At 31.9% G+C, this 26,029-nt stretch overlaps 1 protein-coding gene across 1 annotated transcript in view; it reads left to right on the top strand.

Moving 5' to 3' along the window:
• Positions 1-26,029, top strand: part of pxb (putative Hedgehog signaling attenuator pxb) — a 667,281-nt gene that overhangs the window by 240,362 nt on the left and 400,890 nt on the right. The window contains exon 4 of the mRNA XM_089641132.1: positions 20,601-20,689. The gene's annotated coding sequence lies outside the window, so the exon portion shown is untranslated. The remainder of the gene's footprint in view (positions 1-20,600; positions 20,690-26,029) is intronic.

Below are 26,029 nucleotides of genomic sequence, written 5' to 3'. Positions count from 1 at the left end.
AGTATCACCCAGCATCCCAAGAGTCCTGAAAGCTTTCGTGTTTTCTGATATTTGATATAATCTTATTTGGCACGACTGCGGAACAAAACGTATCGTATTTCCTATTGCAGGTAGTTTTTTTCACCTATATTGATTTTATATCTGCAGTTATTTTAAAAACATTCCAATAACAGTCGAATTTTATGACATCCTTTTTTGTGTTCTTTGTTACATTTATAGATTTAAAAAAAAACAACAATAATACAAACTAATTCTGGTTGTCCGTGCATGGGCGTGCAGTGATTTATTCCTGCGTAATACGTAGAATTATTCAAGTACAATGAACTTTTAATATTAAAAAAATTAGAACTTATAACTTTTTTCATAACTTATAGTTTTTAAATTTATAAATCATATCAGAAAAGCTGTAAATAAGTTACCAATATTTTATTATAAATTAATGATTCTCAAGTTAAGTCAAAGTTAGTTTAAATAATAATAAGTTATTTTTACTAAGCTATAAGTTATTTTTACTAAGCTATAAATTATTTTTAAGAAGCTATAAGTTATTTTTAATAAGCTATAAGTTATTTTGTTATCTATATTTGTTAGTTAACCAATCAGCGAATAGATATTTCAACCATTAAAATTAGTTAAAATTAGTTGGTATTTATTTAAACATATACTTGAAAAAAATAATAAAATTTCTAAAAGAAACTAAAAAATTCGAAAACGAGAGTAAAGTCAAGTAAGAGATGCAACATACAATTTAAAATACCGTTTTAAAATTTGTGCAACGGAAAAGTGCCGAATAATAATAGAAAAAAATAAAGGCTAAAAAAACTTATACAATATAATTTCTCTAACATTCAAATTTTTGCAATGGGAGAACAACAGTGGTTTTATGAACTTAAAAAATCATGATAAAACTAGGATGATTACGGATAATTTATCGTCATAATATTACCCTAATAATTTAATTATCTTGAAAAATGTATCTGAAATAACTATGTAGTTGTGAGAACACAATGATAGGAAATCTTGTTCCGCGTATAACGCAACATAATGGATACGATTTATAAAGGGACCCACGATGTCATGGTGGATGGTGCATAGACGGGAGGGTAGAGTAGAATGAAAAGGTATAGAGTAGGTACGGAGTCTATAGAGTGAAAAGAAGAAGAATGATTCAGTTTTCAGTTTGCCGCGAACCGCCGCGCGTGTCGGTTGTTTCGTTGGAGACTGAACTTGTTTTGTATGGGCTCGCGTACTGAATTCGAAATTTGAAAGCGGGCGAAGTTTTTCAAACACGGTTAAAAAATAATAAACAGTTTGTTTTTTTTTTAAATAAGTTTTACTTTGTGATAATTTGTTTTAATTTTTACTCTTGTGGTGTTGTGAAGTTGTACAAAGTGACATGGAAAATAATTATCGTGTATTAGTTACCTGATTATTAGGTAGACGAAAAAAATATTGTGTGTAAGTACAGTGAATGTGCCCGTTAGAAAAATATATATTAAATTTAAAGTTTGAAGAGAAAACAAAATTAAGGTGTTGTGTAACGTCAGTTTGTCAACAAGAAGTAACAAGTAGGTATTTACTTTTATTACTTTCTTTTATTTATTATATGGATGGTTTGGGCATCAGGGCTCCTGCATCTCATCTACTTTAAATTACCAAATCCACCAACCAGACAAAATATGTAATTCTTCAATAATAATTCCGGGTCTAACTACCACACACACGCACATATATCTCGCCTTTATACACTTGGAAATAAATTCACTTCAAATATAGACATATTTCATATAAGTTTATCACTACACAAGATTACTGAAATATGTTTTTGTGTAGCATATTATTATTATTTAGGAGTATCGCGTAAGAGCGATTACATTTTTTCATTTACTTCTTATTGTAAATTACGTATTATCAAGCTGTTCTATTAATTCAAGTATACAAATAATATGTACCATGTATTATGGTATTTTTTTAAAGTTTTAAGTGATATATTTTGTTGTTTTAAAAATTTAAAAAACATACTATTGTCATTGTATTATGCAGTAAATAGTGTAGAAGTCATTCAGGGCTTTTAAATTAATAAATAAATAAATATAAAGCGGATGAACGAAGACATTTGTTTAGAGAGAATATTTATATGAAGCTAATACGAATGGTAGAAGAGGTTGGAGACGCTCGAGGAAGAAACGGCATGATCAAGTAAACCAAATTCTTCAGTCAGGCCGTTTCAAGAGTCAGAAATAAATAAGGGTGTGTATGAGAGGATTTATAACCCTGTCTTTTGGCGGTCAATCCTCTTTGCCTACCTCTGCGTGGAAACAGCGTTATGGTTAGTTAGTTAGTTATTTATTTATCTCACGCGCATTTTTTTTTGTAATCTTCTTCTATCTTCATTATGACACACTGTATCACTGTATATAATGTGTACGTCGTAAAAAATGTCATATTGTATTAAATTTTCGTATATAATAAAAGTTTGTTAATTGTTGGAAGTGTCTTATTAAGTTTTGATCGTATTGTGATTAACTTTATTATTATCTGAATTTGACATAAAACGTATTATTTTAAACGTAAACGAGACCATAGAAAATTTCCAAGAGTCCTAGAAACGAACTTATTATTATGTTAAAAATATGTATTATGTTATACAAACTTGTAATTTAGGTAAATAAAATGCCTTCCAAACAGATGTGCCACTGACTTAGCACTTTTTTTTTCTAGACCGTCTTGCACGCTGTCTGTCTCTCTTACACTTGTCTGAAATTACATATTTTGTTTTTCGTAATCACGGTGAAAAACATTTTTTTTATGGATATATAGTCCCAAATTTGGATCACGCAACACGCCCATAAGGCACTTCTTGTGTTATTCTTTATTCTATGCTCGGAGACTTCAACAATGTAAAATTTTGATGTTGTAATTTGTATCTTTATTATTTACGTGTGCCTTCCTTACAACCTATATCGGTAGGTACTTTATTAATGGGAAATGTGGGATTGTACTAACCTCACAAATTCCTGAATTAATAAAATTATTTAATTAGTGAATTCACCAAGTCTCAAAAAGTCCATAATTATCACGAATAAATAATACCGTTACTGCAATGTTACCTACATTTACCGAAATATATAAAAAATCAAAAAATCTTCACCTGGAATCAAATGCGCACGCCTGCACTACTTTTCCCTTTTTTTTATTTTTTTAAAGAATGATAAACATTCCCGGCTTACGAATAACCTGACAATATTTGAAAATGTCCTACTACCACCACAGTACGCGGAAAATTTTGCTAGTGTTGTTATGGAGGACTTAGATGCGATGTCAACTCAGCCACCGACCGGTCAATTTGTCTTCATTACGCAGGTACCGATGGACTCACCAAGTTTAAGGTAGTAGTAAAAATTACAACACAGACTCTAAAACGTACCCACTATCTAGACCTTCTCAAGAATTATGATCCCTCATCAGGCGCGCCCTCTGCGGACCTTAACGTCTCTATTTGGTATGTTTTCTTTAATTAGACTTGACAACTACTCAACTGTATCGAGTCCCACCCCTTGCCACTTTTCCCATTTAGATGGACCTGTTATCTTGTTATTTGACCGCCGGGGAATATGATGGCCCACGTCGGCAATAAGCAGATTCATACCTGCGAAGAGCAGGCTCCCTAAAAATGTAGTTTTTCGATATTTCGTGAATATTCTGTTAAAAGTCGACATTAGCGACATCTATCGACGTTTCACTTTAGTAAAGATATTCACATAGGTTAATTTTAACGAATTATATCGGGAATTATAAATATATTTTAACAGATTTTGAGACTTCCACGAATGATAAATTCAATAAGGACTAAAAAAATTATTCTTAAATTTGTTAGTTTAAAAATACGTTATTCTATAGAGCACATGCGACGGGGTGTCTATGAAATAAAGGATAACAACACAGATTTTAAATAACTTTCCTTTTACTTTGGTGTCAATTTTTTGTAAGCATACTATTGAATAGTTATTTTATATAATTTTTTTTTATGTAATATCCTTCAAAGTTACCCTTAATTTATATTTGAGTAAGTAACAAGAAGAGAAAAATGAGTAGTGTTTATTTATTAAAAATCTCTTCAAATTTTGATTTTTGAAGAAAAATGAGTATTGCTAATTTATTAAGAATCTCTTCAAATTATGAATTATTAAGAAAAACGAGGATTGCTAATTTATTAAGAATCTCTTCAAATTATGAATTATTAAGAAAAATGAGGATTGCTTATTTATTTAGAATCTTTTCAAATTATTAATTATTAAGAAAAATAAGTACTGCTAAAATTAACAAATATTAAGAATACGTAAATATTAAGAAAATCTTAAAATTATTAATTTTAAGAAAAATGAGTATTGCTAATTTATTAAGAATCTCTTCAAATTATGAAAAATGAGGATAAAGTAAATGAAGATTGATAATTTATTCAGAATCTCTTCAAATTATGAATTATTAAGAAAAATAAGTATTGCTAATTTATTTAGAATCTCTTCAAATTATTAATTATTATGAAAAATGCGAATTGTTAATTTATTAAGAATCTCTTCAAATTATTAAGAAAAATGAGTGTTGCTAATTTATTACGATTCTTTTCGGAAGTGTTCATGCACCTGTGTTTGCTTTGATAATATAAACTGACGAAACGCGAAAATAATAACATTTTTATGATAAAATATTTTAATTTCCTGATAAAATATTTGAATTTTACTAAAGGTATAAGGAAACCAATCACTTCATTCGTTAAGGGCCTGCGATCTCGTTTTTAACCGGACTACTAATAATTTGAAGAGATTTTTAATAAATTAACAATACTCATTTTTCTCCGTATGCACGTTATTTTGGTTGTACAAATACCTATTCCGTTCTTCAATTGAAAGCTTTTCTCTGAAAAGATTTTTTTCTTCTCATTTCTATTATGTATTACCTTCGGCAGGAAATCATCACGTAATATTTAATAAACGAACCCATTTATGAACCTGTATTGTAAGAAGCTTATGCAGGTACACATACCGTCAATTTATAAAATTATGTTATGAAATTTGTTATTTTTTCTGAAATGTTAACCCTCTTTTACGATACTCCTTTTTTTATATTTATTATTTGGATTTCATTTATTTGCTACGCCTATTTGAAATGGTCTAAAATTATGTGTATTTCTTATTATTGTATTTCTTGCTAAACGATTTTTAAGATGTACTTCAGTTTGTTTACCAGAGCGAATAGCCTATAGGTAATGTATTGGCTAGGAAACCAAAATTCCGCATTATTACCACTTGCCGGGTACTTGAACATTATTATTTATTGTGTTGAGGAATATCGGCGTAAATTTCAAGTGGATCAAAACGGTTTCCTCCAGTAGTACCTAGTGGTTGAAGTTTAGGATTGTTGAATTTTGTATGGAATTTCATAACAAAATAAGCACAAATATATTAAATGTGGCTACCAAAAATATATACTTTTTTATTGAAGAAAACACAGATACAGACAGTAAAAAAAACATTGGAGAATTCGCCTGCATCCTATTAACTATTTCTCATAGATTAATATGGCAGCCTTTAATAACTAACTAACTAACCACCACGCCGTTTCCCCGCAGGCAGAGAGGACGGACCGCCAAACAACTCGGTCTTGGCACACACTTCTTGCCTCATTCACATTCATACATACTCTTCTATTATTCTGACTCTTGACATGGCCCGACTCGAGTATCTGATTCACTTGATCGTGTCATGTCTTCCTCGGGCGTCCTCGACTTCTGCTACCATTCGCATTTGCATCATATATCCTCCTTACACTCCTGTCTTCGCTCATTCGCTCTACATGCCCAAACCATCTAAGCGTCCCTTTTTTAATCTTACTCAGCCTTTAATAATAATAATTCGTTACAAATATAATAATACAAAGTTAGTTATATTAACAATTGTTAATTCAAAATTAGAGAAAGTGCAAAATGTCTATTAACAAATGTTTACAAATATTTTTTGAAGAAGAGAGGTTAAAGTCAATTAATTCGAAAATGTTATTACAGAAAAATGTAAAAGTACATAATGTATGAAGGAAATATGTCAAGATTGTTGTTTTTATAGGAAAACAGCTTTCAATTTTCTACTAAAGGTACTTCATGTATCAAAGAAATATGTGAGAATCCTTCAGGTTTTTAATTTGATTAAACAATTCTCACATTCTTCTGATTTGTGCGCAACCGGCTAATGTGGAACAAGTCATTAAACCTAGTTGTTCTGGATGGCATCATATATTATAGCAGGTTCCATAAACGAGACGAGCTAAATAATAATAATTGAATGGTTTTTAAAGCGGTTTTTGGGTAGATTATTTTAAATTAAAAAAAAATATTTTTTCCTACAACATTTTTTTTTGGTTTGACTGACGATTGAACCTTCCTCTTCTGGTACTGACTTTTGTTAACTGCTGTGAACTTAAATTTTTTTTTAAACTTTTTTTCTGTTTGACTGAAGATTGAACCTTTCCCTGACTAAAATGAGTGAACCTGCTCTTACATATAAACCAAATCCTAAATGGTTGGTATCGAGATTTATTTCGTATTTTACCGCTGTAAAGTCTATCTGCCTGTTTTAGCTCGATTGAATTTCGGGAAGTGGGTTAGTTTCCAGTTCCAAGATTCCATTTCATTAATTTATTTATTCATTCGTTTAGGAAAACAAAATCGAAATTCAAATATATGTAGGTAGTTAATAAAAAAAAACTCTTAAAAAGTCTTAGAATTTTTTCTTCCTAAAATAACTTTTTCGAGTCCTCGTGCATTAAAAAAATACATGTTATCGTTGCTCCAAAGAGAAATTTAAATATAAGGAAGTACCTATCTTCCCTTTATTCGAGTCTAAATATGAGAAGAGATGTTCGAGTTTGTTAATTTATTTTTTTTGCTTAGCTCTGATAATTAACGAGATTAACAATTGATAAATGGGACAATGTTATTTTGCAATTTACGATAATTCACAAAAGGTTGGGCACATGACAAAAGTTGCCACATCTCTGTTTTAATGTCAAACTTTCTGAGCCGCCTTTTACTTTTACGTCCAGAGTTGCCAAATTTATTTTTTACAGCATTTTACGTGTTGTTTTATTTTACGGTGTTCCTGCCATTATTCCTCTCAAAATTCATTTTTTGACCGAGTGCTCGATGTTACTGCCTCGGAATGAATTCTGTTTCCAGATCGCTAATAATGTTGCTAGTCATCGTTTTAACATTTTTTAAAAAACAATCACTGTATGCGGTAAAAAAACACTTAAAATGCACGGTAAATGTTGAAAATAAAAATTTAAGTAGGTATCACACGAACACGTTTACTTAATCCTTGCTTTAATACGACCTCTTATAGTTTCAGAATTTTTCCCTAAGAACAAGGTTGTATTTTCACCTAGTATCAATTCAAATCAGGATGCCCCGACAGCCTAAAGGGCGTTTTACACCGATATTTTGCCAGTTCCACTTTCATGTTACTACCATTATGTATTATCCCTAGAATATATTATTGCAAAGTTTCAGGTTATATTTCTGTTATAAATAGATCACATCCCACTGGTAACTAGTATGCAATGTTAGCTGATGTTTATAATGTGTCACTATCGAAATATAAATATGTACTGATTAAACATACACTTTGTCGGGATTATCAGGAAGCGGTAAACAATTTTCGCATTACGAAAACGCTTTAAAACTTTTATCCACTTTTTGAAAATTAACGATGTTGGTTAAAATTTGAAAACTCATATTTGTTAGCAGTGCATACATTAACAGTTAATGTTTCTTTTTCATTTATTTCAATAACTTTGTAGTGATGTACATTCTTTTTTTCTTGTTACTAATATTATAATTTTTACTTTTTTTCCATATTGTTCTAAGACTATCAATAACTTTTATGTATCTTAATGGCACTTGTGCCATTAATTCTAAATATATAAATGACTTAATGGTTCATAATCCATAGTTGGTAATTGGTCCGCTCCAACGACACCTTGATAAATGCGTCTGTTCGGTACAGACTTACGGTTGTAGGTTGTCAGTCAAAATTTTGACCGGTTTTGTCTCGAATAATCGATTAGTCGATCCGATTGACAATCGGAGTTATCACGTCGTAAGTGTTTCCTGTAACATTCTTCTTAAATTGTATTTGGTCGTCAACTGACTGTGAAAATCTTAACGAGATCAAATCAACTGGTTTTGATTATTTGTACTTAGGCAGGTTTTTTTACCAAAATAGAATTTAAATATATATACACTGGAATCTTGAATGGAAAACTGTGTTATAATAATTATTATCTTTTATTAGTTATTTCCTCAAAGAGATTTTCATACTCTTATCATTAGTTATTTTTTCAGAGAGATTTTTGTACTCTTATCATTAATATCTTTAATTAGTTATTTTCTCAGAGAGATTTTTATACTCTTATTATTAATATCTTTCATAAGCTATTTCCTCATAGAGATTTTTTTACTCTTATAATTAATATCTTTCATAAGTTATTTCCTCATAGATATTTTTATACTCTTATTATTAATATCTTTTATAAGTTATTTCCTCATAGAGATTTTTATACTCTTATTATTAATATCTTTCATTAGTTATGTCCTCAATGAGATTTTTATACTCCTATTATTAAGCCCTTTATTGTCGTTAATATTTTGCAGATGTATTTATTAGGAGAAAATTGAGTATTACTAATTTTTTTAAAACTCTTTAAATTATTTTTAATACGGTTAAAATGATAAACTTTTAGCACCTGCGTTTTTCTTGATAATGTATAATGACGAAATCGTGATAAAACATTGGTATTTTGCTAAAATTTTATCAGGAAACCTATCAATTCATTTGTTAAGGTCCTAAAAATTTTATATCGAATCAGCGTACAAGTTCCTTTACAAATTCATAGAAAAAAAATCATCAGAAACTTGTGGCATTTTTTATTATCTCTTATTTCTCTTTATGTTTCGTTTTTATTAGGGTAGGCACCATTGACTAATTACAACTACATAAATGGTAGGCACAGTCTATATAGTCTGCACGCCACCAAAATACTATAGAGAATTTGGAACAAGATGAAAAACATTAATGTTGTATATAAAATAGAACACATGCTTTACAGTTACTATTATATTTATTTATGTAAATCGATGTGTTTTTTTTGAGAGGTTGTACGGATTTCAGCACCTCAAATTTGAAAGCGATAATGCATTAAAAGATTTAAGTTAGTCTTTCTTTGGCTTAAATATTATCAAAAACAAAATTTTAAATATCAGTAAAAATATAAAAACTTGTTCTAGAAAACTTGGAATTTTTATCTGTTTTGTATGACCACCCTGAGGTAGCTATAACTTCGTGCATATGAAGTTATCGTCCCCGTACAACCGTCTACCGTAATTCTCTTCTTATCCGAGTCTGTGTATACGATCATTTCAGAGTTATGATCGGGAATTAAGATTACGCCATAAAGATACAAGGCATTCAGATCAAACCTTATAAAGATCGCTCGAATTGTCGAAACCGAAATCAGGTTTGTTACAAGTGAGACATCAATCTTCAACCTATAATCTCAGACATTGCTTTTCGGATTAATAAATGCAGTCAGCTCACTACAGTATCCCTACACATCAAACAAATCTTACCACTGCATAAAAAAACATAATCAAGTCTTTTAACAACAGATTGCATCGCATCTTAATTCTGTTTCTTTTTTTCACGAAGTGTCCTACTGATTGGGTGATTGTGCCGGTGTAGTTGTTGTACGGAAGCTTTTGGGGTTCTTTCTTACAAGCAACTTATTTAATTGGTCGGAAAATAATTCAGTAATAAAAACATCACAGCTCGTTTCTCGTGTGTTATGATTGAAAGTTGTGACACTAATTCCTTCAGCGAGCAAACTTTTCCTGTGAAACATGAATCGTTAGAGGCTGTAATCAAAACAATCACGTATTCGTCAATAAAAGATTACTAATCAACACCTACCTGTTCATGTGTTCACTTTGTTATTTTTATCGGCCACTCTTCATTTAATAGAATTTAGGTATTTTAAGATTTCGTTTATTAGGAAAATCTTGTTTATTTATTATATTTTTTGAACTAAGCAGAGACGTACAGTTAATTGAGGCTATAGGTCTGTTATTTAAAAAGTATTTATACGGTAAGTTAGGTTTATCGGATAATCTTTTTTCTTCATCCCTTCATGGGTCGCGCATATTTTTTTCGCGCAATCACAATAAACTGCACGCCCCTGGTTCATTGGATGGTACAATACTTATACTCTTATTATGTTTTGCGTTACTACGGATGTAGCTGTAAATACATTAATATTACCTTTTCACTACTAAGACTTTACTTAAATTGAATACCTCTTATCGTTGTTTATTATTATTATGTTTCATTCCCGACTGACATAAATAATCAGATTCTATATTTTTTTACATTAGCTCCACACAGGAGGCCCTACGAAAAATAATTCCTCACAGGGTTATGTCATATTTGGGGATTATGTTTGGAGGTTCTTTTTAGGGAAGGCATGAGATGAAGTTCTGGGAAGGACAAAATGCATGAGGGGTGGACAGGAATCTTGGGGACCTTGTGTCCAGGAGTAACGGACGTAGGAATTCAACCCTCGAACTGCGGTGCAAGGCGATGTTACGAGATAGTCCTGCTGAACAGGTCAAATAGTCTTCCTGGGCAGACGCATCCGCCATCAATACCCAGACAAACCTTACCACATGAACCTGGACATCCCTGTTAAGTCACCAAACGTAGCGAACCACTTGTGGTGACCTATGGCAGAGGTGTTGGTTATCCAATGAATGGTTACGGGATTACGGTACCCATACCCGCCTCCCAAATTGGAAACTATGGGTCCCGCCGGGTATGGGTAGACTGAAATGAGAAGAATAGATAAAAAGTGAAAAAATAGACCTGTAGTTTGTCCTTACTTTACATAGAAGTTCTGAGTATCTCTTCACGGTAGATCGTACCATTGTTGACTATCCTATCCATTTAAGAATTTTAAGTAAAGTACTAATACCATAACTATTGCCAAAGATGTCAGATAACCATCACGTATAAATACTCAGATCAATTTATCTTCCATTTACCATTCATCCGCGCAGCTTGCATTCCATCATCCAGCATCTAGCACTACTCAGCATACTAGACGTCAGTTAAAGTATTGTTCAAAAGTCGAATAATTACATCTCGAGGGATCAGCTACACTGGCGCAGCCGTGCCGATGGTAAATTCCACGAACAGATCTCCGCCGATGAGTTGTTCAAGATGCCATGTCAGACCAATGATTGAGCACTAACATCGCCTTTTGATATTAATAATATCCCAACATAATTATTGAAGTTTATTCTTTATTGATCGCCTAAAGAAGCTGGCGATTGTTAAATGTTTCTGAAAGATGCGGTGTTTTTGTTGTGCCTTTTTCGTGGGTAAATTGCACCGTTTTTTTTAATATCGAGTTATTAATACCTTTTTTCATTTCTCTAGTTTTTTGCAGCATTTATCTGTTTTTTCAACCTGTAAAATGCTAGTAATATACCTACAATTTAATTAAGTAATTAATTGTAGATTTTTTGTTGTTGCATTAAATTCATGTTTAATCCATCCGCCGTTTTAATATTTTAGGTTTGGTTATTTGCTGTGGGCATCTTTACACTGGTAACCCGATAATACCTACATATTGGTAAGTGAAACCGGTCCGGTCCCAAATAATTTAGTAGTACAAAGTTTTATAATCATAATTTTGTAATTTAAATTATTACTAGCGCATTCTTGACAAATTAGTTCCAATATTGAAAATGATTTTTTTTTTAAATCTTTTAAAATTTTAATTATATTATTAGAGGTAGGCACTTTATCACTCGCTATAATTTTTCACACAAAAAGTCCCAATTTAAAAAATGACATTTCATTCTAAAGTAAATCCGTTTTCCAAAGTTCATTAAACCAGAGTTACACGGTCACACAACCAAAATTTGTATTTATGACTAGTTAACCAGTGAATTCTTGAAAAATCAGTTCCAAGTAAATTTGAGTTCATTGAACCAGAGTTACGAAGTGCGCAAGTACAACATAAAAACTATTTTTGATAAGTATTTTACCACGATATGGAGAATTAATGAATAAACGAAATGATTTTTCAATAGGAACACAACATGCATGAGTGCCATCTTAAATTGGTCTCACTCTAACCAAACTTACCTCAGCCGAGAGACCTTAAACATTCAACTAGTAGGTACGAAGGTTAATTTTGTTTACCAATGATTTTTTCATCGCTAGGCTTAAGGTTAATGTTTACTTTAAACTTTTACTCTACATTTAATATATTGTTGTAAACATTGATTTTTTTACCATTGATTTTTTACCATTGATTATTTACTTTATCTATTCATTTTATTTATTATTGTAAAAAAACATTCATATTATACCCTTGATTTTTTGATCGCTAGGTTTGGAGTTATTGTTTTTTTAAATAACTTTACCTATGTATTTAAGGTATTGTAAAAAAACTTACTTTTTTACTGGTTGATTTTTTTAACATTGCCTTTTTGATCGCTTGGTTAAAGGGTAATGTTTATTTTTATCTTTACATTTTGTAAGTAAACAAATCCGATTCACAAACTCCGTATCATTCGTTAGAATTCTACGTTCCGCCGCAACTAAACGTATTAGATCTGTGAATAGACCGCACTCAATTGCAGGAGTTTTCAACTTTCTGTCTGAGTTCGCTTACCTAGTAAACAACAACAAATAAAATACCTACTTTTGTTTATGTTGTCAACTTAGTTTTGTCCATGTTAAGTTAGTTTTTTAGTAACTTCTTCAATAATCGCAAATTCACCCTTAAAAGATTGGAGCTGGCAACACGGTATCGTATCTACATACATAAGAAGAAAAAAAATATTGAACACCCATATGAGGTGAAAATTGTGAGGCGCAATGCCGCCGTTCTATTTGTATAAAGAACAGTAAATTTAAATTCAGTAAAATCAAATGGTTCTCCGCTTCATGAACAATAATAATCTAGAAAATCAATCTTTACACATTTGCCCTGATAATGGAGACTTTAATGTTGTCCAAAATGTTGGCTAAAGAAGGAGGTAGCGCAACACGGCATTATACCCCAAAAATAAACCACTATAATTATTTAGTATATTATTATACATTTTTCATCATAACTCTGTAATTATTTCAAGTACTCATGTTCATTTCTCAACACAAAGGGCAAATCGATAATTGGTTGTAAATTTTTAATACTGATAAAATGTTAAAAAATTCTATTATTAAACTTTTAATTTTGCCAAGATAAATAAAAAAAACGATGTCATGAGTTACATAGAGACAGCGCCCTTGAGGTGATTTTGCACAAAAACGGCGCTATACAAATCATCCAAATAGACATGTTGTTTAGCAGCATCATACCTCGTATTGTTGTTTGGTACAAAATGGACACTCTATCAAATTAGGCATAATTTTGTTCGCAACAAATTTAAAACCCCTGCAACCTTGTAAAGAGCGATATTAAGATGTTAGCCACAATTTACTTCAACAAACGTGATCTTGATCGGTTGTGTTCTACAAAATAAGCTAAAAAAGTACTAAGTTCATTGTAGTACCCACTCGGTCATGGGAACAACTTGGTATCCGCTCTCAGTATTTAACCCCTGCGTGTCCGGCAGACCCTTGCCTAATCGAAGTCAGGAACTGCTGGGGTTACCTTCTAGGTACCTAACTAGTGCCTACATAGAACCTTAAACATTATTGGGTAACCTGCTATCTTGAGTAGAGGTGTTAATTGCCTTTTAAAAACTTTATATTTACTTCCCTTCTAACAGTTCATAATGGAGTGCTGGTACCTGGTAGTTGAAAATATGATTGTGACAAGACCGTGTTGTTTGACGACTTATGACTTAGTTAAACCCTAATTGGTTACTTGTCTTCAAATATACAGGGTGTCCGGAAACTCGTAGTACAAGCGGGAAACTGGTGAATCTACATCACATTTGGAGTCGATTTTGTAGTATATATTTTTTTTATTTGAGCTTTCGTTATCGAGTAAATCGAGTTTGAAGTTGATTTTTTTTTTTTTTTTTTTTTAATCAAATTCTTATAAATTATTACTGAAGATCAAAGTACCCAACTAATTAAAACTATTTGAAAGTAAAACAAATGAAGAAACTCGGATTTGAAGCATTATTTTGAAATCACCCTTCATTTAACCCGGTGTAATTATAAAATATTTCTACTCTGCAGGGTTAAAACACCTGTTATTCAACCCTAAACACCAGAAAAAACTTTAACCCTAAAATAGCCGAAAAATATTTTTTTTGGTTTTTTTTTTTTTTGAAAATGCTTAAATCAAAAAACTTTATGTTTTTTGGGTTCCCCATGTGGTGTAGATTCTCCAGTTTCCCGCTTGTACTACGAGTTTCCGGACACCGTGTAGAATCATCGTATAAAATCAACTTTTATGTGAATTTATGATTAAAAAACCTTTAAAACTTATTCGCATTAATTTGTTTTTGGCACGACCGGTTTCACCCTACAAAAAGCAACTTCAGACCATTCCGAAGACGCTAAATATTGCTTTTACATTTATTTAAAAGTATTATTCATTTATTAATTATGATTAATAGTGGTGTATACAAGTATTATTTTGCATATAATTTTGAGCAAGAATTTGTAAATAACATCAGATACTTATCCTCTTATAGTTGCGGTGTAAATATTATACTGCACGTAAGGTCGACTTATTACCATGGCGTTTGTATGGTTATAACAGTCTTAAACCAGGCTCAAGGCTTTACCTCACCAACATTGAACCAGCGTGTACGAATCTAATTAGTAAGACGGTACATGTTTTGTCAAAGGGATAAATTTTTGCAAAATTATTTGTGAAATATGAGGTATTTTCCTTCTACGTTAACTTCTTAATCTGTTAATGAAAAAATCTTAACTGTTAATGATCCCTTAATAATCCTATGACGGTTATGTTTAACTCGAGAAAGTTGAGTGGTGACAGCTCGAGCCTGTACGCATTATGCTCGGGTCTTCGGTGTACACAGGTACTAAGGTACCCACTTCTCCAGAACTCAGGTAGAGCTAAAGGCCGAACATTTATCACTCCCTCAATAACATCTCCGACAGTAGTCTGTAGCGGAGATTACTTCCGAGAACTTCAAATATTAAGGGAGACTCGCGTTAAGATTTACCGAGAGGATAAAGAAAATGTAACAAGTCGAGGTCGCTCGCCGAATACGAAGCAAACGCAACGTGCGAGATGCTGACAAATGGACCTGTCCTCGAGTGTAAAATATTGTGTTGAAGATGTGCATTAAAGAAGAAGGTGTTGTTTTTTATTGACTTTTTGTTTTTGTCGCTCGTTAAAATTGAAAATTAACGTTATGTTAGATTGACCAAGTCAACAAATTGCTAGCCGCACTGTTAATGTGAACAGTTATTTGAAAAGCCTTTAGCCGTGTTTCGTCACCAGATTTGAACAGCTTTGCCCATCTCTTTCCCTTTGTCACTCCCTTCAACCACAAAATATACCCATATGGTGATACCATAGTCCCACTGGCCCCGGACGGTTGGAACTCTCGTGGAGTGTTCACGTAAAAGCATTTTCATGGGATTTAATTTATTTATTTAAAACATCTGTAGCTAAAGTTTATTAAATGATTCTTAGGCTAATGATAAAAGATAAATTATGACGTGTAATTATATATAGGTCTTAATGGTCGAGTGAATAAAGTTGTCTCGGTACTACTATATATTTATCCTCCATAATATATATTTTTTCTTATTTCCAAATACAATAATTTGTATGGATTTAAATTTTTTTAACTTTGTAACCAAGTTATATTATTTTTTCGCAAATGTACACTCCTCTTCCATCGACAAGCAAGTGCTTTTAATGGAAGTGTAATAGAAATTAAAACAGTATGACTTGTAAACATTGTATATTTATTATCTTTTCTTTACCCAATGTATGGCACTACTCCCCAACTCAAACCTCGAAAAACGTTTTTCTCCATTGAATTGGGTAGTTACGTTATAAAGAAAACATTTTTATTGTAATTAGTTAGTTAGTAAAAAAAATGTAAAAAACACAAATAATAAACAAAAATACAAATACAGAGATCCTAGGTTCGATTCCTATTTGAGACCGATATATTTTATTTAATTTTTGTATCTTGTCCTTTTCCATGTTTCGTTTAGATTTATTAGTATTATCTTCTTCTTCATTGATTCTCTACTATTTAAGGCAGGACCAAAAATTGTCTCCATAGTTTAGGCTTAGAAGTCAAAAACAGACTAGTTGAAATTCTAGTCACATCTATGCATAGTATATATATATCAAATGGTTTACCAAAATATTCAATGATTTGATGAGAATTTTAATTAATGTTACTTGTGATGTAAACAACGAAAACAAAATATGAAATAGCGTAAGCTTTTGAACAGCCACTTAAGGCTTGATCTAAATGACTAATCATTAATAGTTACTTGTTGTTAATTACTCTGTGTTAATTTCTAACATAATTTGACTTTAGCCTACATTTTGGCTTAACTTTTTAAGTTGATTTCGCAATAAGCAGTCAACCATTTTAGTATACATTGCACGAGCTATCATTTTAAATATTACAGTCAATACAAACATAAAACTATACGTAATATGCAGAAGTGAAGTCATCATTCACGTTTTGTTAATTAGTGAATAGATACTCTACTCACACCAACTTACACAAACTAACACCAACTAACATCGACATAAATCAACTGCTATGAATACAACGTCTTTATGACTCGGACACGAGGAATGGAGAGATTGTAAAAAAGTTTAACAAAACGAGAATAGAACAGCTATAAATAACGCGTCGTTGCTGACAGCTTTTTTTAAACTTTTAATTATTATATTACGGATGATACGCCTCTGAGTTATATTCTTGCGATGGATGAACTGTAAAAATTTTATTTTTAATTTGGCGTGATGTGTGTTCCTTTTTCCCTTGGGCCATGCATAAAACTATTCCCACAACGTGAAAATTTGACAGCGCTATTGTTTTGGTAAATTTATTATGATTTTCTTTGTATGTTAATTTTTTTTATAATTAAGTGACGCAATTAGGACCATGAGATATCTTCATGTACACTTGAACATTAAAATGAAATTAAAATTAAAAGACTGGAAACGCACATAAGCAATCCAGAAATTTTACGAGTTGAAAAAAAGTTTTATGGTGCTGATTATTTTGATGAGAGCACGTGGGTACATGTTACAAGTTGCAGAACTAATTTTTATCAGTAATGCTCGAAGAATGATTATGATCTCCGATAACCTAAATAATTATATACATTTGGATCATTTGCGCTAGTAAGCTGTATATAGTGCTCTATCGTTTCACTATCTGTAAATAATATAGACCTTATCCATCTATGAAAGCTAATTCAAAGGAATATAATGTGTTATTTACTCTCTTAAGTTATTCATTATTTAAATTATTAGATGCAAGATTTTTTAAGTTATCATTTTTTTTATTTGTTTTTTAAGTATTTTTTGAAGTGAAACTTCTTTACGCGCGTCATGCAATTTCGAGGACCGGAGTAAAACCGACTCATGACCGAAACGAAAATGCGGGTACCCCCACCACCGATTAAACTTCATTTGATCTAGTCAAAGTTTTGAAGTAACATATAAATGCTTCTTAGCTCATCCCGACAACTGGCGTTGGTGGTGTAATGGTCAGCATAGTTGCCTTCCAAGCAGTTGATCCGAGTTCGATTCTCGGCCATCGCACATTATTTTTTTGTTTTTAACGCCTTTTTCATTCAATATCTTATTTTTTAGTAGGTCAGAACATTTTTTAAAAGAAAATAATATTGCAAAATAATAAAAACACTTATCTCACTGTGATAAAACATTACTCCGCTAGAGCGCGCTTTGCGTTATTGTGTTGGATTAAAATTATTATCTAATCCGTATATTATGATAATTGTATTACATTTATTTAATTAATTTATTTATTTTGATAATATGTAATAATTTACAGAAAAAAAAATTAAAACTATCTCCCTCTGATAAAATATCCGTTCGCTAGAGCGCACTACGCGATCTTGTGTGGGATTCTATTTCTGTACATTGTACATTATTTTTAAAAATATATTATATTTTGGGTGTGATGTAGGTAACATTATAAAACATAACAAGCTCTCATATTTTCAGAACCTACATAATATAATCAATTTATGCGGCTTTGCTTACAGTTGGTGCTCAGCGTGGTTGGCTTTCAATCAGTTAAGCGAGGTTCGATTCTCGGCTGTGGCATTTTTGAAGTGAAACCTTGTTGAGGTGGGGGAGCCGCTCACGAACGTTCTCTCTCTTCTCTTCTTTCCTCTCTCTCAGACACCAGCGAACTGCGCCACGCCAAGCATCAGCTGAAACTAGAAGTTTCACTTCTGTCTTGCGTAGGCTTGACACACCCACTTTTTATTTATATATATATTTTTTTTTTTTTTTACAGTAATACCGCACAAGAGTCCCAACTGCTCCCGTCTGGAGCCAGTGAGACTATGGCATCCCCAATTGGGGTATGTTGTGAGGCTGAGGGTATTGGGGAGGGGAGGGAGATGGGGAAGAGGAAGGTGGGGAAGTACCTGGCTATTCAGATCTGGTCACCAAACACGGCTAAAGCCATTTCAAGCAACGTTTCAATTCTGAATGGTGGTCTTACACCAGGGCGATACTGAGAGTATCTTCCACTCTGGAACGTGCCGCAAATATACTATATATTATTTTAAATTAATTAATTGTGAAATAACACATATTAATCAAAATAAAATTTATTTGCGCACGCCGGGTTCGAACCCGCGACCTTCGGATCTGTAGTCAAAAGCGTATACCACTAGACCACGCCGGCCGTCATATGATTTAGATGAAAAAAAAAACTGATTCAATTTAATTTTTCTTTTTTCATAAAAATCTTATTTTTTATAAATTAAATCATTTTTCTAGAACGGTTATAAAAATGTATGATTAATTGTTTTTGTTTTTAAAGATGAAAGATTTGAACATTCGCTGGCACATAAAAAACGAGTTGTGATATCCGGCAAAGTTGTTTATCTGATAGTGTTACATTTATATTGTCCCTTACTAAAGTTCTCACTTTTTATATTTTATTACACTTTATACTTTGTACTTTTAATTTTATTCCTTTGTAGTTGGCACATTTTTAAATAAATTAATTAGTAATTTTAAATTTACGTAAAAATACTTTACGGGTATAAAAAAATATTATCATTTAATGAGCAAGCAGTTTTTGACACTCTAATATATATGATTTCACGATAAGTAATGATGTTGTTTCAAATTTAAAATAAGTTGATCTTTTCTTCTCTCCAAATAAAATCCAATCGATCTTTAAATTGGTTTATAGTGGTAGAATCGCTTACTTGTAGTCGAAGTTTGTTCCATGCTTCCACTACTCTATTTACAAGGAAGTGTTTCCAAGGAGTCGATGCTAAAGATATTTTTTTTGTGTTGACGGAGATTTATAGTTTTGTTGGTGGTGAAGATTTCTTGGATGCCAGGACAACTATATGTATTTTCACAATCACAAGTTTTTTTCTGCAACGAAATGAAATATGATGAAATTTGAAATAATAAAAATCGTGTATAATGCAATGGTAAGTTGTGATTCTATCACAGGGTGCATTATGGGTTTTAAGGTATTTTTTTGTCTCGCTAGTTACCTATCTAATTTAAAATTTGTAATTAATTTTATAAAAGGAGTCATACATGTAATATCATAGTAAATGTGCAATCAATGTCCAGTGTTTTTACTATAGTGTCCTCTGCGTGCAAAGTCGTCAACTTTTTAAAATAAAAGTGTGTTTATCTGAAGTGACCTGCCAGGTAAGTATGTTTTTCTGGATCTGTTTGTAAATAATAGAATTAGAAGGAGACTAGGAATTTGTAATGAATTGTACAGCGCCCTTGGGGTGATTTTTCACAAAAACTGCGCCATATAAGTTACCCAATTATTTTTTTATATTTATTATGATGATTATTAGAGACGGGGAAAAGTAGGTATAGGAAAGGCGAATATGTTTAATAGGGGCTATTTGATAAATTAGATTGTTTATTAAATAAATTGGATTAATTTTCTTTAAGAGAATTTTTTATAAATTTCTTAACCCTCAAGATTGTTCAGACGTAGGTAGACCTATCCCATTTCTATGCAACACATCTATATCCGACGATTTCTTAAAAGAGTGAGACAAATTCTGAAAAACCTACACGGTTAGGCACCACCCTCGTTTAAACATTTCTTGTAGTTTATGTATTATATAAGTACCGTATATAATATATATAAGTAAATGGCTCCATCTCACAAAATATTCATGTTTTCTCCCATTATTATCTGATTTGATACTTATAAACAAATTCCTGACAAAGACTTGCGTTATTTTGTTTTCAATGACTTAGCAGAAATGCCAAACCTTTTCTTCATATTAATATAATTGTTTTTTGTTTGTTCCCAGGGGGGGTGACCGCAACGAGTGGTTCAGGTTCCATGAGTCCTAAGCAGGGGTCCACAACAGGGACCCGGAATCGCCCGGAAATATACTCGGTGAGTCTCATTAGCATTTTATTTTGCAAATCATGCACCTGCAGGGCCCATCCCGTATCCATTTAATGATGTTATTTCTACCTGCCTTGAGGTATTAGCAACATAATAACTTACAGCTGTCATGGGGTATTAGGAACTGTATTGTTTTTTTAGGCTTGGAGTGAGTAAAAATTTGAAAATATTAGTGCAATTGTCGTTTACATGGCTTTTTTATGTTTATACGGGGTCGACGCCACGACTTGCTCTCTATTCTACACGGCAGAATGGACGTTCTGACTCAGCATAGCATGACAAGAGGTATGGTGCTGCTAAATGATACCTTTAGGTCTCTTGACATTTTCAACATTGGCCTTGAAGATTTCGAAAGTCATTTTAGGCAAGAACTCTAAAATATCGGTTATTGTAAAACTTTTCGTTTAAAGATTAGAATAAACGAAATTATAATCTTTAAACGAAAAATTATATTTTATTTCTGCAATGGTTACCGCTGTATATAAAGATAACTATTCTGAACTAATAACCAATAATAACAAGTAATCCTGAAAGAATATGGAATCAAGCAGTGAACATAACACATCATTAAATAATGTAAAACAATATAAAATAACTTGGGGTTTACACAGAGTTTTTTCGAAATCAGTCTTTGACAGAGACCTTATTTTTGTTTTGAAGGTCAAGTGTGCAAAATTTCATCAATATCGGAATAAAACTGTGCATTAAAATCATACAAACGCCGCCGTCAATCAAAAACTACATAGCGAGAGTTAGATAACTTAAGTCTGATGCCGAAAACCTGTTTGTTTGTCACATCGAAACTGTAAGCTGTTGTGTCACAGTTTAGTGCTTTTTAGAATATGGAAGTCAATACAACTATTTTCATATTTGAAGTGTTTATTGAATTGTATAGAAAAAATTCAAATATTTTGCGAAGTTAATTATTTTTTAAATTATCGCTTATTTGATTGAATGTGATTGACAATATTTTAAGACCACTTACTGTGTCTCTGTGGGACTTATTTGAATTATTTTCACTACTGTTCCAAAAAAATGTCGAATGCTAGTACGTGTTTATAGATATAATAGATGAATAGAAATTAACACTGGAACGTACCTATAAAGACCGTGACCGTCATATTGACGGCTGATCACATGTTTATGTAATTTTTGGTACATTCAAAAATAAATAAAACAATAATTGATGAAATTGCTTACTTTATTTTATTAGGTACCCATTTGGTAGACTATAATCTACAAAAATACAAACAAAACAAATATTCGGCGTCTTAAAATAATAGTAAAATAATTTATTTATTATTATCGATTATTACAATCTTTATACATTCATATTTTACAGTGTAAGGAATTGTTTTTTTCATTGACCAATAAAATAACGACATAAAAACCTAATTAAAAAAATAAAAATACATAATATAATAATATAAACGTTTCTGATAAAATGCAACTACTTAAATATAAAATAAGTTGTTTTATTTTAAATTATTCTGGTTTTGATTTTGATTTTGATTTAAACATGCATATAATACGTGCGCAGAGATCAACACCAAAAAACAGTGACCAATCAACGTACAGCTTAAGATCGAATGATAAAAAATACCGAAAGAAAGAGACAGGCATTTAGTACTATTATTTTGCGAGGCGGAATGGGTAAGTTTTAAACTTGGAAGAAATAGGTTGTAAACAAACTCAACTAAATGGCTCTAACCGTCACATTGACGGCGGCGGTATTTTTAGGTATAAATCATTATATTTTAAAAAGTAAATTAGATATGTGCCTGTTTTATTCACCAAAGTTGTTAAATAAAAAATATCATAAAAAGTAAAAACAATCAAATTTAAACAATAAGCATTTAGCAAAATATCATCAAATTACAGCCGGTAGTCGTCAAGATGACGGCTACGGTCTTTATAGTGTTAAACGGCTGGAGTAAAGCTCGCTTCGGTTGAAATATTCTTACATATCTGTCTACAAGTACATAATATTATATCATATATTGCCTTTATAACAAGACGTTATCGAAGCATAGATGTTTCTCAGACTAATTATATTTTACGTTCAATGCTTCCTGCGTAAGCAAAATTCCGCGCGCCGTATTGAATATTATTTAATGTGAGATTTGATTCACAGTATATATCGACTGCGGTTTGGTAAAACCTTTCAATCCACAAAATGAACATTTTTACAGGAGACAATAAAAACGAATATTTAAAGATTCGTAAAACTAATTAAAAATCTTTATGTTTATATGAAAGGTATGGATAAAAATGGTTATATGTTTTTCAAAACATTGACTTAATAATTTGCAATTATATGTATGATTTTGAAAATTATGAGGGTTGAGTAATTTCTTCTATGATTTTTTCGAAATAACATAAAAAAAATTACAAATACATTGAGTATAAAAAATAAGCAACTAGTTATATACGATGTTGTACTTTGAAAAATATTTTATTTTTATTCTATTTGGTTCTACGCCCAGTCGGGCTTTTACATGGATTTTAGAACACAATATCACTAAATATATCATGAGAACGTAATATACCTAGTGAGCTATCGAAAACTACACACAAAGATTTTAAAGCATGAAATAACGTTATACTGAATATGAAAAAATATTAGTTGAACATGTTTTTTTTTATTTTTTATAGTGAATACCTCACAAGAGTCCCAACTGCTCCCGTCTGGAGCCAGTGAGACTATGGAATCCCCAATTGGGGGATGTTGTGAGGCTGAAGGTAAGTGGGGAAGGGAAAAAGGAAGGTGGGGAAGTACCTGGCTATTCAGGTCTAGTCACTAAACACGGCTAAAGCCATTTGGAGCAACGTTTCAATTCTGAATGGTGGTCTTACACCAGGGCGATACTGGTAGTATCTTCCACTCTGGAACGTGCCGCAAATATACTATATATTATTTTAATTAATTAATTGTGAAATAACACAAATTAATCAAATAAAATTTATTTGCGCACGCCGGGTTCGAACCCGCGACTTTCGGAATGGCAGTCCAATGCGTTACCACTGGACTTTGCCGGCCGTCAAAATGTAACAGTAACATAAAATAATATTAGTAAAACATGTACCAGTAACATAAAAAAATATTAGTAGAACATGTAACAGTAACATAAAATAATATTATTAAAACATGTAGCAGTAACATAAAATAATATTGAAACTAGAACAATACCACATATAAGAGAAATCTCTAATACTACATTACCCACGCTACTATAATTCGTAGGATTCGATAAGTGCAGTGTAGAGATTAAACGGAGTCAGTAAATATATCAATTGTACCCCCAAACTTGCTGCCAGATCATGCTTCTTACTGGTATAATTATTCATAAAATTATATTATTTATAAAACCACTGAAAAGAGATTTTCCCAAAAAATTGGATTCACTTCTCACAATAATCATTATTCTGTGTGTACCTACTAGAAATACAAATCAGATCATTATATTGAGATGAAATGTAAATTTGAAGAGTTACAAATTTGTTTATTGTGAAAGAATTTTAAGTTTTTTTGCTTAATAACTTGCATGTCATGATCAAGAATGAACAGTCTAAATTGCCGTTTCTTAGTCTTTTCAGAGCGCTAAAATCGGTATACATTCATATACCTCAGGGATCTCATTTCTACTACATTCATACAACTTACTTTATCTGCCAGTTCCAAGCCTAACTGCCGTACCCTTGACATTAAAACTTTAATGTACGAATTCGAATCGACCATAAATTATGAGATATTAGTTTAACAAAATAAATGTTTTATAAACTTTCCTAAGTTGTTGTGGGTAGTTTTGTAAATAAATAAATGTTTAGTTTTATAAATAAGTGTGAAACGGCGAGTTATGGAAAGAGTAGTTAACCCCTGTGGCTTCGACAGAATAATATCATGCTATCAAATATTCCCGCCTGACATTCAATTGGAAATAGATTCGCTGTTTTTGAACGTATTTGAATATAAAATACCGTTTTTGAAAACAGGTGAAAGACTCTTTAAGGTTGTTTTAGTATAAATCGACAAATGCTCTTAAAACTATGAAATTTTGAACCCAAACATGAAAGTTTTTAAAGTCACACCGATGGATTTTTTATCGTGTGAACTGTAATTAGTCCAGTCAGTGGGGGATAAAAAAGGGCTCCACCTTGCAAAAGGTTAGGTAGTAGCGATTTTCACATATGTTGTTAAGATTGGGACTCTAAAGAAAAAAAAAAGTTTTCGACCTTGGGGGGGTCGAGCTCGATCCGCCATCTTGGATTGAAGGTGCCAAAATTTGGTTTTTTCAAAATAATTATGAAGACGTTGATTTAACAAACAAATTGCTGAAGACAAACTTAAAAACAACTAAATTACCTACATTTTTTGTAGAAAGTTTTTTTTGTAAGTCTAATAGGTAACGAGTTACAGCGGTTGTAAGAAGAAAATTTTGACAAAAAATTGTAAAACTCCAGTTTTCTTGATAAATTTTCTACTAACATATTACATCATATTAACGTATCATTTTAACGTATTTCTACGTTACAATATACTTATATAGCATCATCCGTGTTGCTCGATGACGTTGATTTGTTATAGTGGGATCCTAGTCTACAGCTGACTTGGCAACACTGATTGAGTCCTGGTTACAGGACGTTGCCTGGATGCTCATGTCTGCAGATGTTCTTTTCGATGAAACAATGCCAGTTCAAGTTTCACAAGAACGATTTTTAGCCAATGAAAATAACAAAGTCCGTCTGATTTCGATGCTTACAAAGCAATATTATACAGGATGATTTTACAGTTAAGCAGGCTGAAGAAGATGCTGATGAGTTGATTGTCAGTACTGCGATTTCCTTGTGTTCATCATATGACGCTGTTTTCATTATTGGCGAAGACGTTGATCTCCTAGTTCTGCTGACAGCATATGTACCACCCAAAATTAGTATATATCTTCGCAAACCTGGGAGAGGCAAAACTTTTGAAAGACTGTATTCCGCGAATAGTGTGAAATACAAAGAGGCGGCTGAGAATATTCTGTTTCTTCGTGCCTTTAGCGGCTGCGATACAACATCGTCCTTCTTCAACCAAGGAAAAACAAAATTTTGTTCGCTTGTGCAAAACGACACAAGACTCAATGCCATGATAGGAATCTTCAAACAACATGATGCAACACCAAAAGACATAGCAGTTGCAGGAACACGCTTTCTTGTTGCTTTGTACGGGGGTGACATGAATAAGGAAACCTTGGAAGAAGTCCGCTACAAACGTTTAGCAAAGTCAACAACAAAAAGCAAATTCAATCTTGCCTCTTTACCACCAACGAACGACGCTGCACGGTA

Source organism: Hesperophylax consimilis, chromosome 16 (genome assembly GCF_061612785.1).
Source record: "Hesperophylax consimilis isolate HC1 chromosome 16, BYU_Hcon_1.0, whole genome shotgun sequence".
Classification (NCBI taxonomy): Eukaryota; Metazoa; Arthropoda; class Insecta; order Trichoptera; family Limnephilidae; genus Hesperophylax; species Hesperophylax consimilis.
The sequence above is the reverse complement of the archived record's forward strand: the minus strand, read 5'-3'. Positions and strand labels throughout refer to the sequence as shown.